The sequence below is a fragment of the Dasypus novemcinctus genome, chromosome 8 (assembly GCF_030445035.2).
Source record: "Dasypus novemcinctus isolate mDasNov1 chromosome 8, mDasNov1.1.hap2, whole genome shotgun sequence".
In the NCBI taxonomy this organism is placed as follows: domain Eukaryota; kingdom Metazoa; phylum Chordata; class Mammalia; order Cingulata; family Dasypodidae; genus Dasypus; species Dasypus novemcinctus.
Genome location: NC_080680.1, coordinates 110,281,076 through 110,296,079, shown reverse-complemented (window position 1 = coordinate 110,296,079; position 15,004 = coordinate 110,281,076). Strand labels below are relative to the sequence as shown.

General features: G+C 37.4%; 1 protein-coding gene across 1 annotated transcript in view; it reads right to left on the bottom strand.

The window, feature by feature from the left end:
* The window catches only part of SVEP1 (sushi, von Willebrand factor type A, EGF and pentraxin domain containing 1), a 220,901-nt gene that overhangs the window by 165,652 nt on the left and 40,245 nt on the right, over positions 1 to 15,004 (bottom strand). The gene's annotated exons all lie outside the window — the stretch shown is intronic.

The window sequence follows — 15,004 nt, the reverse complement described above, 5'->3', positions numbered from 1 at the left end:
TGCCAGAGTGGTGTCAGAGAAGGGCAGGGAGGGAGCAACTTCTTTCATGCTGGTCGAGAACTCAGGGTTGTATGTGCTGGTACTTCTACTACTCCCCAAACAGAAGCAAAAAGGAGCTCCTCTCTCTCCCCACTGCAGTAGAGTCAGAGGAAACCTAATGGAGAGTCAGGACTTTGACCATTGCGCAGCAGTAAAGAGGCCACCCCCCTCCCCAAGAGGTGTCAGTGAAAAAGTTTTAGCACTAAATGCACACATTAGAAAAGAGGGAAAATCTCAAATCAATAATCTAAGCTTCCTCTTCAAAACTTAGAAAAAGAAGAGCAAAACAAACCCAAAGCAAGCAGAAGGAAGGAAGTAATAAATATTAATATAAGAACAGAAATCAATAAATTGAAACAAGAAAAAAAAGGGAAGATCAATAAAATTGGCAAGCCTCTAGAAAGACTGACAAAAAAAAAAAGAGATAAAATACAAATTGCCACTATCAGGAATGAAGCAGAATCTTCAGATATTGAAAGATAGTAAAGCAATGCTATGTCAAATATGTCAGATATATTGTTGACAACTCAGACAAAATGGACAAATTCCTCAAAAACAAAAACTACCACTTCTCAATAAATATGCAAGATAATTTTACTAAACCTATAAAACACTAAAGAAATTTATTTCATGATTTTGAAACACCCGAAAAAGAAATTCAGGCCCAGATGATTTCGCTGGAGAACTCTACTAAATGTTTAAAGAAGGATTAATACCAACTCTATAGAGTCCCTTCTAGAAAAAAGGAGAGGAGGGAATACTTTCCAATTCATTATATCAAGTTAGAATTACCCTGATATCAGCATCAGACACAGACAGTACAAAGAAAACTACAGACCAATATCCCATATGAACATAGAAAAATCTTTAAAATAGTAGCAATAGAATTCAGCAATATATAAAGAGAATACATCATGACCAAGTTAAATTTATTCCAGGGATGTAAGTTTGGCTCGCTCACTATTTGAAAATCAATCAATGTAATCCACCTCATTAATAAACTAAAGACTAATCACATGACCATTCCAAGTGATGCAAAAAAGTTCTGCAAATAAAATTCAACGCACATTCATGATAAAAACTCTCAGAAAAATAGGAATAGAGGGAAACTTCCTTGACTTGATGAAGACCATCTCCAAAACCATATGATAACATGCTTAATGATGAAAAACTACAATTCTTTCCCCCTAAGATTAGTAACAAGGCAACACTTACACAATATCATGCTAAAGAAGTTCTAGCCAGTGTAATAAGGCAAGAAAATGAAATAAAAGGTATATATATCAGAAAGAAAATATTTGTACATGGCATGATTCTCTATATAGAAAATCCCAAGCTACAAAAAAAAAAAGAAATAAAATGAAAAAACTTTCTAGAACCAATAAGCAAATCCCTCAAGGTCACAGGATACAAAATAAAGACACAAAAATCAGTTGTATTTTTATATACTAGTAACAAGCATGTGAATATCAAGAGTAAAAAGACAACGCTGCTTATAAGTGCTCATAAAATGAAATTCTTACTTGCAAATCTATAAAACACGTACAGGGCTTGCATGTTGAAAGTTATATAATGTTTCAGAAATATATCAAAGAATGTCTAAATAAATGTAGAGATGTATTATGCTCAAGAATTGGAAGATTTAACATTGTAAACATGTCAAACCGACATACATGTCCTGGTTGTAATATTACATAATTAATTTGCAAGCTGTTGCCATTGAGAGAAACTCAGAGAAGTATATAAAGAGTCTCTCTGCATTATTTCTTCCAACTGCATGTAATCTACAATTATTTTAAAAGCAAAAATTTAATTAAAAATGTTTTTAAAAAAGCAGAGGGCAGAAAAGCAAACTTTCAAGGCATACCGGGAAATGTCCAAGGCAGAGAAACTGCATCTTGAAAATGGATATCCTGGTCATTACACAAATATGCTTGACAAGAGATTGGAGATATTTCCTCTTGCCTAACCACTGCTTTACAGACACCTTGTTATATGGAACGGAATATGATGAAGTATAAATATGAGTATTATAATCACTGGAAAGGGATTTTTATCCTGTGTAAATTCAAAAATTGGCATTGTATTGGTCAGCTAAAGGGGTGCTGATGCAAAATACCAGAAATCTGTTGGCTTTTATAAGGGATATTTATTTGGGGTAGAAGCTTACAGTTACCAGGCCCTAAAGAGTCCAACTCAAGGTACCATAAGAAGTACTTTCTCATCCAGAGTATGATGCCATGTGTTGACACAAGATGGCTGCCAACATCTGTGAGGGTTCAGCCTCCTTCTTCCCCTGAAGGCTCTGTGGTCCCAGCTTCTTCCAATATTAGATATAGGCTTGGATAAGTCTCATTCCTCTCCCAGGGCTCGTTTTTCTCCTGACTCAACTGCTCAGGGCTCTGGTCTCTACAGCGGCAAACTCTCAGGTGAAGGGCTCATCTCTCTTCTTGGGGCCTTTGCCGTGTCTAATGGAGCCCTCTCTGTTTCCTCACATATCTGCTTCTCTGTGTTCTTCTCCTGCATGTTTACTTCCCTGGGCTTCAGCTTAAAAACTCTAATCTCTGTTCTCTGCCATGTCTTTTTCTGTGAGTCCCTGCCCACCAGCGGGGAGGGGATACAAAGTCTTACTGACATGGCCCAATAAAAGTCTTAATCATTATTTAATCAAGTCAAAGTGAAACCTCTGAATCCAAAATAATCTAATGTGCCCAGAGGAAACAACCAGTTCACAAACATAATCCAATATCTATTTTTGGAATTCATAAGCAATATCAAACTGCTACAGACATGTTTCTAGATCAATTTCCATAAAGTTTCGCAGTTCTTCATGAGTTATGCAATTTTCTTTAAAATATTCTTAGCAAATACATATTTTCCTTGTTAATAGGATTTTGACATATTCTTAAACAATGTTTCTCCATTAAAATTATTAGATTTTTAATTATTTATCTTGCCAATTTACAAACCTATTAATTCTCATGGTTTTCAGTTGATTCCTTTGGGTTTTCCAGGTTAATGATATTATATGTAAGAAATATAACAACTCTTTGTTTTAAATATTAAATGTTGGTGGTGAAATAGAATAACTTTGCTTTTTAAAGTTTTTATGGTTTTGCTATCGTATTTCACATATAACTTGTGTTAATTTTGTTTTTCTTACAACTTGTTTTATTGTTCATGACTTATATTCTTATAACTGCTCCTATATTTTAAAAAGACTTATGAGTCCCTATGTTTTTAACAGAAAATTGCTCAACTACTAACATGATGCGTAGTACTAATGATTTGCTTTATATTTGTTAAATGATTGCTTAAAGGGGAAAGAATGAAAAAATGACTCTAAATCAATACATGCAAATAGCTTTAGACATACTAACACACTCACATGTACACACTCACCATATCATGGATTGTAGAATAAATTTGGATATACTCTTAGTAACTAGATAACATGAAAGAGATAAGTGCATGATTAGCCACTTCCTATTGTTGAACTCGGCCTTCCAGATGGCTTACTTTGATTCTAAGCCAGTGTTTCTCAGGGTCAGTAGACTTGTTCACCTTCACTTCTCCAAAAAAGGAATGGAAAATTCTCTGGAAGTTGGGAACCAAGCAGAGTTTCCATATGGGCTGTGTTTTAGCATCTAACCATGTAGTTTGCTTTATTTATTTATTTATTCATTCATTCACCAAAATTTATTAATGTTTACTCCAAGTCCCTGTGCTGTGTAGCAAAGGCTATAAAAATTAAAAGAAACACACTCCTTCCCTACAGGAATTCGCAGAATATTAGAGGAGAAAAACCTACCGAAGATTATAAAACCATGTTGTAAGTGTGAACACAGAGATGACATTTTAAGACAACCGAGAAATCTGGGTTGAACTGTGTCAGGACAATGGATCTTTGGAAGAGGAAGAGAAAAGAAGATTTCAAAGAAGAAGTGAGATTGTTATGAATCCTGAATGACTTGTAAGAACTGTAAACTCAGACAAGATATGGGATATTCGAGGCAAAGGGAACAAAAGTGGGAAACATCATGCCCAGGAAAGGATTGAAGTGTCTCAGCAGCAGAAGCACCTTGGGATGGCTAGAACATAAGATGTGCAAAGTTCATTCGCAAGAGATAATTCAACCTTAGAAGAATTACATGACAGTTATATTCCTCCTAAATCTGGACTTTAAAAAAAAAGATACAGTACTGTTCTGTGAATCTACTTTAAAGCATTCATTCACTTTGTCAGTACAGAACAAGGTCTCTCAACCTCGGCAATGCTGATATTTGGAACTTCCGGGGGCTGCTCTGTGTATTGTAGGGTGTTTAGCAGCATCTCTGTCCTCTATCCACTAGATGCCAGTAGCTCCCTTAAGCTACAATAAGCAAATCTCTCTTCAGACAATGCCAAATGTCCCCTGAGAATCAAAACTGCCCCAGTTAAGAACAACTGGTAGAATAATTTACATTTATCAAGTACTTGCTATCTGCCAAGTACCAAGGCAAATTTTTTACATGAATTATCACTTTTAATCCTTAAAACAATCCAACTATTACAAATCCCATTTTATAGACTAAGAAACTGAGGCCCGTAGATGTCAATCAACTTGTAGAGACAAACACAGAGAGTAAATGACAGAACCAGGATTCACGCTTATATAAGGAATGAATCTTATACATCTTGGCATTGCTAGCACCTATCACAGTCCAGTGCATACATTGATTTCTTTCACTGAGTATAGAATGATAAGCAATTTGAACAATTACAGCCTAATTTCCTCTAGCTTGGGTTATCATTTTCGAATTGCTAACAATCTCAAACTTGGCTAATGATCTAACATTTTGTGAGCACCTAGCCCACAAAGATCCTTGGAACCTAACATTAGGGATGCTAAACTACAATTTGGAAGCGGCCATTTATTCTAAATGTAATTTGGAAAGAGCAGCCAAATATTTCTGGATCATTTCCCTGAGTGATAATGACTGAGTGAAGCTGTGGCTGGACTGTAAGTAGACAAAGTGTGGACACTAGGGTCCGAGAGAGCGTCCTGGCTCTGGATGCCAACTCTACCTCATTTTAGTTGAATGACATTAGGCAAACCTTTCAAGTCCTCTAAAACGCAATTTCCTCTTCTGCAAATGTGGAAGATAAGTGGGCAAGGACTTTGCAAGAGACACGAGGATATGGCATGGATCAGTTTAAGAGAATCAATTTCCAGAACCTCAACATTCACGCAGACTCTTACCTAAATTGACCTGAGGAAGTATCTACGGCACCTTTTCACAATTGTTCTTTCATTTTACAAAATAAAAGAGCACTTCTCACCCCTTCTAAAATGTACTATGTTGTATTGCTCCAAGGTGAAAAGCCTCCAACCCAGTTCAGCATCTTGGTAACTGGAACCCTCTTTTAATGAAGGCACCCTAAGCAGAGCCTCTAGCTTTTCTCGATTTTCACATATTTCCTGATCCTGGAAATGGAGCATTTTGGACCCTACTGGGATGTTTAGAATCCAGGCTCATGGTAGAGCAGGGAGGTGGGAGGAAAGGTGCTGTTCATTTACCTCCTCTCTTTTTCAACCCCTGGCCACTGTTGAAGAATGTCCCACTTCCTAGAAAGAGACCCATGAAAGCCAAGCAAGGATGAAAATGTCCAAAAGATACGCTGACAGCTGCAGCAACTTATTTCACTGGGCTAACAAATTCACCGCAGGCTCTCTGCCTTATCTGTCAGTTGTAGAATTCAAGAGTAATATGATTGTCACCGGAACATGTATTAGTATATTGAGGCTTTTTCTCTCAGAAACTAAGTCTGATTTAGCAGATAGAGAGGTCTGGCAGTGAGAAGTGGCTATTCCAATGAGGATGTATGGCAGATACTTCTGCCATGAATTAGATGAGCTAAAACTGTGGCTTCAAAATTTTGATAAGAATATATGAAAACATAACATAAAAATATTTTGCCATAAACTATTGAATTGTTATAGGTTTATTAAAATTTCCACTGTTTTGATATCCCCCAATGTTCCCAGACAGTGAGGCTAAACAAAATGTTTCTATGTGAAATAGTAAAAGGTACGCTTTTAATAGGACCTCATAAAGCCTATTTAGGGTGCTTCCCAGAAACTGAAAAGTGAATGATTGAAATGATTGGATAACAATTGGTTCTGCAAGTCAGTTTCAATAATATTGAAAAAGCTAACAGATCATTTTAAAAACTTTTTTTAAAAATGACAGATAACTAAGGTTATTTTTGGCATACAACTCTTGAGGAACTCAAAGAATTGAGTGACACTGATTTAACACAACTCCTTCAATTTCCATCAACAATTATTTGAAGATTTTTCAGCACTAACATCTATAAAAACAAAAATGAGAAGTGAAACTGATGCTTTTTAAATAGTGAGTAATATAAACCCATGGCTATACTGCCTGATAAAAGATCCACTTATAAATTTCCAATTGGATTTTACTTTTATGTGCAATAAGTACTTATTAAAATTTATATTACGTTTGATAAATTATATCCTAACAATTATAAAAACTCAATCTAGTGGAAATTTTGGCCCTAGGAAATGTAAAATTACTGTAAATTTTTATCTATTTTTTTGTACCAGAGAGGTATAATACTGTAATAATACTCTTAAGAACATAAAAATATTACATTAGAACAGAATTATGTGGTAAAAGTGGAATAGAAGACATCTAAGAAACAAGAAACCATGCAAAACATCTGCGTTAGAAAGATGCTTGTTTATAGATAGATGCAAAAAACTATCAAATACACTATAGTATTTATTTTTTTTGTTTGTTTTTTTTTTTTTTTATTGACTTTGTAATACACTATAGTATTTAGATTTCAGTGGGTACATTTTAAGAATGATAGAATAGTCTTATTTTGCAATGTCAGTACAATACTATGGAAATGTCATCTTTAGAAATTGTAATGAAAATTTTCAGATGGCCACTTAAAAATCAACAAGTGTACATGTTTTTTCAATATTCTTTTAGGGGTTACATAAGCAAAACTGCCTGAAAACCACAGATTGAGAAGGTATGAAATGTCTCCTCTTTGCCTCCTTAACCTTGTTATTGTGAAGAGTCACTTATGATGGGGTTTGGGAAGAAGTTGGCTGGGAAAAAGGAAGATCTTGCAATGATAAACAGAAATGGGACACGATCCTTATCTTGACAGTTTTAGAATGTCAGATATAGCTTTACAAGTATTTCTAAAGAATGCAATACACTAACTTTGGGAATTTGTGATGCTCCACATGAATGGTCTAATTTTATGAGTTTTCCCATTAAAAATCTTAATTAGAAAAATGTACTTCAGGGCTGAATACTGATATCACTCAATGGAAAACTGAATAAATTAGCCTAGTCTAGGCAGCCTCCTCATTAAATTGATGGAAACAGCATCAACTTACTAGCAATATTTCTTCAGAAAAAGAAAATAGGAATACATTGTACAAATTCCTTACACTTTACAAATCCATTATTAGGCACTGCTGGGGGATGCTTTTGCGAAAAAAATCAGCTAAGCTCTGTTCAGAGAACAGAGAACAAGATTTCCAAATGTTTTGGTTTCCATTCAAGAATTTCTAAAGCTCTTTGTCCTTTCTCTTTCCAAAGAAATGATATAATATTTATACAGGAAAATGTACATGGGGGTAGGGGTGGGGGGCTGTGTGTTTATATTTACATATAGAAGACATTCCCCAAATAAATATTCTAGCATCTTTTTTTTTTTACAGTGTATCCTCCTTTTATTAAAAAAAAAAACTAAAAAGCAATATAACTGGAGCCTTGGCTCAAGCTAACTAGCACTCAGTGCTGGCCTCCATCCAGCTATAATTTTCAACTTGCTAATCATTCCAAGCTCAGTGAAATGGAATCGATCTATGCAATGGAGCAGAGTTCTCAAGACACCTATTGTCTCTATATTCCAGGTCTCTCAAATCCCTTTGGGGAAAACTCAGAACAGCTGTAACTGCTTGGATTTACAACAGGAATTACAACTGATTTGATAATTTAACCATCTTAAAATGACTAATCTATTAAATCAATCATACACTATATTTTACTTATTGTTGGCAAAGGTTGACCAGATGTAAATATTTTGCATTCAAATAAATTAAATACACATATTTTTATTTCTTAACCTGTGGCAGATATTATGCTAGGAAATCAGTAATGACTAGGGCAGGCATTGAAACCAGCCATTCAAGATTCTGGTATTAAAGTTGACATCTTATCTAAGTCCTTTTCCTTGAGTTCTTACTATAGGTTCTGAAGACAGCAGTGAGAATACAAAATTAATTAGTCACTGTATTAGTCAGCCAAAGGAGTACTTTGTCAAAGTACCAGAAATCTGTTGGTTTTTATAAAGGGCATTTACTTGGGATAAAAGCTTACATTTACAAGGCCCTAAAGAGTCCAACTCAAGATACCATAAGAGGTACTTCCTCACCCAATGTCTGTTGCCACGTGTTGAAGCAAGATGGCAGACCATGTCTACAATGGTTCAGCCTTACCCTCTCTCTTAAGACTCCGTGGGCCCAGGTTCTTGCAGTCTCAGCTGTAGGCTGGAGGGCTCATCTCTTTTTGGTCTCAGCTGTTCTGTTCTCTTCATGAGTTCAGCTGTTAACTATCTCATCTCTTTTTGGTCTCAGCTGCTCTGGTCTCTTCATGAGTTCAGCTGTTAACTATCAGGCAAATGGCTCCTCTCTCTCCGTGGTCCCAGGATCAAGTTCTCTCCTCTGTGGTGTCTATGGAGCTCTCTCTATACTCATGTATCTTCTCCTGTGTTTTTGATTGAGTGTCCATTTATAAAGCCCACAAAGGGGGAGTCAAACTGAGTCACCCTAATGATGTGGTCAAATCAAAGTCATAAGACATAATATAATTGAAGACATCTCAGCTGAAACTAATACAATCAAAGGGTATCATGCCCAGAGGAACAGACCAGTTTACAAACATAATCTCTATTTCTGGAATTCATAAATAATCTCAAACTGCCACAGTCACTGACTTTTTTTTCTTCCTGATGAAGTAGGAACAAAGATGATAGTTGAGTGAGGTGGGAAAGGGAAGTAGAAGAAGCATGAAGAAAGGTCTGTGGAACAAAATAGCACTGTATTTAGTGGAAACTAAGTGGGTCCAGCTTTTAGCTGAAGGGGTAAAGGGAAGGCTCAAATTAATGCAGAGCCTTATATCCATGCTAAGGCATGTCTATGAATTGGTAACTATATATAAAGAAAACAACAACCAACAACAACAAAGAAAAACAACCAAACTATGAGCAAGGGTGCAGTATGTTCAGATTTGATTTTATATAATTTATTATATTCTTTTCCTTCCTACCATTAGGTTGAACCATCTGAATCTGCTGTTTTATAGGTTGAAAATGATAAAATAATATTGATCTTATAAGGGTCAAAAGAATACTTAAGAGTTAGAGTTAGAAATTATTTTTTAAATTGTGTGTTTATTTGTTAAATGCCTATCTCTATGACTAGATTGTAGACTCTGGTGCCAGAATGCCTGGGTTCATATCCCAGCCTTTCCACCTGTATGACTCCAGATACTTTATTTAACTCACAGTACCTTAGTTTCCTTATCTCTAAAATGGAGCAATGCCTCAAAGAGTTATTGTGAGGACTAAATGAGTCAAAATATAGCAATGCTTGTGACAATGTCTGGTGAACAGTAAATGCTATTTAAATATCAGTCATTATTATTAGCATCATTATCATGTTATTATTGCTGTCATCACCATCATCATCATCACTGTCATTGTCCCAGGGCCTATGTTAAAGATGAAGGATGGATAAATTCATACTTGTGTCAGAGCTAGGAATCGAAGCAACATCTTTTCATTAGCCCTCACAACTCTGGGGCTTTGCAGTACTGTTCCCTTAGCTGAAATTCAACAATGAATCCTGAAAGGATATTTTCTCAACCCTTTAGACCAGACCACTAGTAGGGTTGAAATCCCACACCCCATTTACTGAATTCTACAAAATATTTGTAGTAAATGAAGCTAAATTATGCACTTTAAAAATGAAATATCATAGGCCTTTCCTAAAGCATTGATTTATGACAAGAAGAAAGAATTGATCAATCAATGTTCCTAGCTCTCTCACTATCTGGTTCCCCAAAGAGTGATGTAGAATCAAGAGGAAAGTGTGAGAAGGATAAGAGGCTTAGACTGGTGCTTGCGAGGTTTGTGTATGGAGGAGGAATTTAAAGAGATGAGTGCAAGAAAGTTATGGTTCCAAAGGGAAAAGATGGATGAGAAGAGGGAGGTTTTAATAATTGCTGTAGTCTGTGTCTCCCCATTTGGGGGTTAGAGAAAATCAAGCCAAGGACCTTAATTATTCTGAAACTTATTTTGCTTGCTGAACAGGATCTCTTTGATCGCAGTGCCACTCCTAGACTGGACCACAATGGTTTCCATATTCAGTGCTGCAACTATACACTGCAGTAAGACATATATGAACAAATCGCCATTCTACCTTGGATTATTTACATATTACTCAGTTCTCACTTCTGTTAAGCCTATTAGCACATATTCTTGAAGATCACCATCTAAAAGCACCTGATTATTCTGAAATTAAATCCTTCAAAGAAATTTTAAGCCAAGGGAAATGAAAAGACATTTCAAGCATACAGTAGATCATAAAACAGAACTCTTTAACCAAGTGTTACTTGTTAGTGATTCCTGACAAATATCTTCAGGCTTGCATTCAAATTAAGACTTTTATGATATGGAACAGATTATGAAACTCTTTTTGCACATCAGAAGCTTGTCCTTGAAACAGTTTCTTACTGTGACAGTGATGCCCAGGTCATGTTGAAAGAAGACATTGCATTGTTTTGGCAGGACTTTTGAAGGACATTGAGGACCCAAGCAACCATGCTGCCAATCACTCAGAGCCATGAGGATAGAAGAGGAGGAGACCACAGAAACATCAAGGTAGTCAGCCATCTTTGAAGTCTCTAAGACCCTCCTGGAGAGAGGCTAGTATGATGGAAAGAATGCTGGCCTGCGCTTGGTAGACATTAATTTGCTAAAATTTTACTATGTGATGGTGGGATGCAGTTTTCTCATCTCGCAAATGAAGGGTAAGAAAATCTCTTTAAGCTAGCTCCAATATTGTATATTCCTATGGCATTAACTAACAAATATAACTTGCCTCAGCATATAACTTTTCCCTAAGCAAGATAAACAACCCTCTCCTTTCTTCAACGCTCAATGGCACATTATCTCACTACCTTCCCCAATCAGTATTCTTGATTTTCACTGGATACCTATCAGATAAAAAAACGTATTCAACCATTAACATGTGCAAAACCTTTTGACAGTGTCCATCTGCAGGCATGTATCTTTTTTATCCTCCCCAAAGTATAATTTCTCAAGATAAGACCCCTGGTCTAGCTGGAATTGTGACATTTATAACATGTGGTTGCCACTTATCTTCAAATACCTCATTACTGAAATAATAATTTTAACATTCATTAGCCTTTTCATAATATCTATATTATCTCACAATAGTAATAAACAATAATATAATAAAAGCTCCCACTGCTTGAGAATGGATGTGGCAGATACTGTTTTTCTTTTTTAAGATTTTATTTATTTCTCCCAAACCCCTGTTGTTTGCATTTGCTGTGTCTGTTTGTTGTGTCCTGGTCTTCTTTTCAGGAGGCACTGGGAATCCAACCTGGGACCTCTGATAAGGAGGGAGGCCCCTAATCGCCTGAATCACCTCCACTCCCTGCTTTATTGAGTCTCTCCATTGTGTTTTCCTTGTGTTTCTTGTTGTGTCATCTTGTTGCATCAGCTCGCTGTGCCTTCCTGTCACGTCAGTTCATGTCTTGCTCATCTTCTTTAGGAGGCACTGGGCACCAAACCTGGAGCCTCCCATGTAGTAGGCAGGAACTCAGTGGCTTGAGCCACATCCGCCTATGCAGATACTATGTTAAGCACTTTAAGTTCATTCTCTCAATTAATCCAACCATCATATACATAAACTATATAAACTAGAGCATCATTAGGCCCATTTTAAAGCAGAAAGTGAGAATCAGAACCAGCTGTCAGCTTTGTTCAAAGCCACATAGTTTGTAATTGGCAGAGTCAATTTGAGCCAAATTTCTTTGTGTTTTTGAACATTAATCACAGTTCAGTGTCCATGGTCTTCTGAAAAGCAATATAATGTGTATGTGTCTATCTATCTATACATATATAATATATATGTATACAAGATGTTATTTTCAAAAATACAACATCAGTAGTGTGATATATTGGAAATAACATAGAACTGAGAGGAAAGAGTCCTGGGTCTCGTCCCAGGTTCTGCTGGCAGCTGGGGATGCCATCTGACCAAAATACTCTTTCTCCCAAGGCCTCAATTTCCTCTTGTAGGATGAGGGGTTCAGAGCAGATAATCTCTATGGTTCCTTCTGGCTCTAAAGAGGAATGATTTGCTTCTGAGTGACATTGTTTCTATCATGAGGACAAACACTCAGAGAATTCTGAGTATTAGGAACAGAGGGAAACACCCTCTCCTTGAGCAATAAAATAGCTATCCTATTTTTTGATCTTCGCTTAAAGGGCCCATCCTTCAGATCTTAGCTTCACGGGGACTATCATAGTTGAGCCTCCCCTAGGGTCCCTTCTTCATAACATGTTGTTTTGTTTTTTTAAGTTCATAGTACATATCACAGCTTGTAATTATAATTGATTGGTGTGGGTAGACTGTAAGCCCTGAGAAGGTAGGAACCAGGTCTATCTACTTACCATTGAATTCCTGCTGGAGCCCACCTCAGGGCTTGGCCCAGAGAAAGTGTTCGGTAACATGTGTTGACTGAATGGATTTTGAAAAAGGAGCTCACAGTTTTTCATATTCAATTATTACATTTTCAGTACTTAATTATTTAGAGCTAATATTCTTTTTTGCCTTTGAGAAAGAAAAGACCCTGGTAATGAGTCTTCCATGCCATAAAAGGGAGGTCATTTATTTATTTTCTTTTGGCTCCTAGTGTACCAGAGAAGCCAATGATGAGAGCTGCCTACTGCAACTACACAAAGTCATGGTGTACATGTTGGAGTTGCAAGGCCACTGTCCCTACCCTCCTAGGAACAGATACTGAAAATAACAACATGGGCACTTATATCGGTGGAACTATATCTAATTTAAGTCTTTTGTGTAAGGAAGGTGCAAGCTGAGGTATATTAATTTAAGAGAAGGGATAAACAAGCGGGTCCTCTTTGTGTTTGGTATTCTTGGCTAGACCAAGCAGCACGAGGTCCTCCTACTCTTTCACTGATGCTCAAATGACAGGCCCACCCAAGCTCACACATTTTGTGGACTGCTGTGCCTCTCAGCCTGGAAAGTGCTACTGGACGCAGCCACAGCTACTTGGGTAACTGGGGGTGGTGGGTTTGTGAACTGCTCCCTCCCTCTTGCCGCAGGATATATCCCCTGGGATGCAGGATTACAGAGGCAGTGCAGCAGTGGGGGCTGTGGCTCAGTGTGGCGGGGGCTGCCAGGCAGCCACACGGCAGTGGTTTATTGGCAGTCAGCAGCCCGGTCCAGGACCACATGGAAACCAGACATGCTGACTACAGCATCAAGTTAAGAAAATGAGAGCTTTTGCTTGTGTTCGGTGGGCTGGGATGGGAGGGGGAAGGGAGGAGGTGTTGGGGAGAGTGCCAAGCTGGGCTGTTGAGGAGAGTGTGGGAAGATTCAAGGGGAAGGGAAACAAGGGAAGGCACTTTGCCAACTCAGAGGCATTTGAGTTGATTCTTCCCTGCCCCCCCCCCCTTATTCTGCTTAAGTGAGAAAGCTTGTTGGGTGGGGTGGGAGAAGATCCAGGAAAGGAATGATTCTGCCGGGTGAGGGTGGATGGTTAGACCCAGAAAAGGATTTGTCTGCCAAATGGGATCAGGTCCAGGTGAAGGAGGAAAAATAAAGGGAAGGATGACAAGTAGAAAAGAGTAAAAGAATAACACGAGAGGAAATGCCCCTGAGGAAGTATGCCAGGTAGCTAGGAGAGAACCTCATTTCTATGTTGCAGAGCAGGCTAATCTGCAAAATGTCAGAATAAAATAACGCTCACATGAAACAAACAATAAAAGACCACATGAGGCAGTAGAAAGTAAACCTACTGCTCCTAAATTTTCCTGGTGGGTGTCAATTTCCATGGGAATATATTTTCCCTGAAGAGAAAATCATGGAAGAGCTGTGAGCTACAAAAAAACATGTTGCTTCTGAAGTGAAAACAGAACAAATATAATGCTACTTAACACAAGAAAGGTCATTACTACTTCTAAATGTTAGATACATAATGTAGAATTGAAGAGTTTAAAATTTCTCTTCTTACCTTTTTGATAAATTATAAATAACATTCCATTGTAAGAACTTGTGGGGGAGGCAAAAATACAAATATCTGTGAAGTAAATTCCATTTTGAAGTGATAACATTTTTAGAACTTTTCTGATTCCCCTTTGTGGAAGCTCATGAAGAGCTAAATGACCAACAAATATTGCACTTTTTATAATAATTTCACAAGCTACACAAGCCCTGGGTTCTGGAAGCCCACTGGCTTTAGTTTTGCACAGAGATTGGGGTACATGTTGGCTTGAGTAAGTGCCTAGAGGGCAGATTTGGCTACATTGTTAGAGAGACTACAAAAAAATACCCCAAATTTTCCTATCCAAGTTCTGAACCTAGGCTTCAAGACGCCTTGCAAGCTTTCTTTTTCTTCCCTTGGATTCCTGCCACAATAATGTAAACAAGCCCAGGCTAGTTTGATGTAGATGAGAGGCCCCACAGAGGACAGCCCTGTGTCCAGATAAAACCATCTCTTACATGTCTGGCTTCCAGACATGTATGAGAACCTAGCTGAGATCAGCAGGATGGTCTACCCAACTCAACTGATCATACCTGCATGAGTCAGCA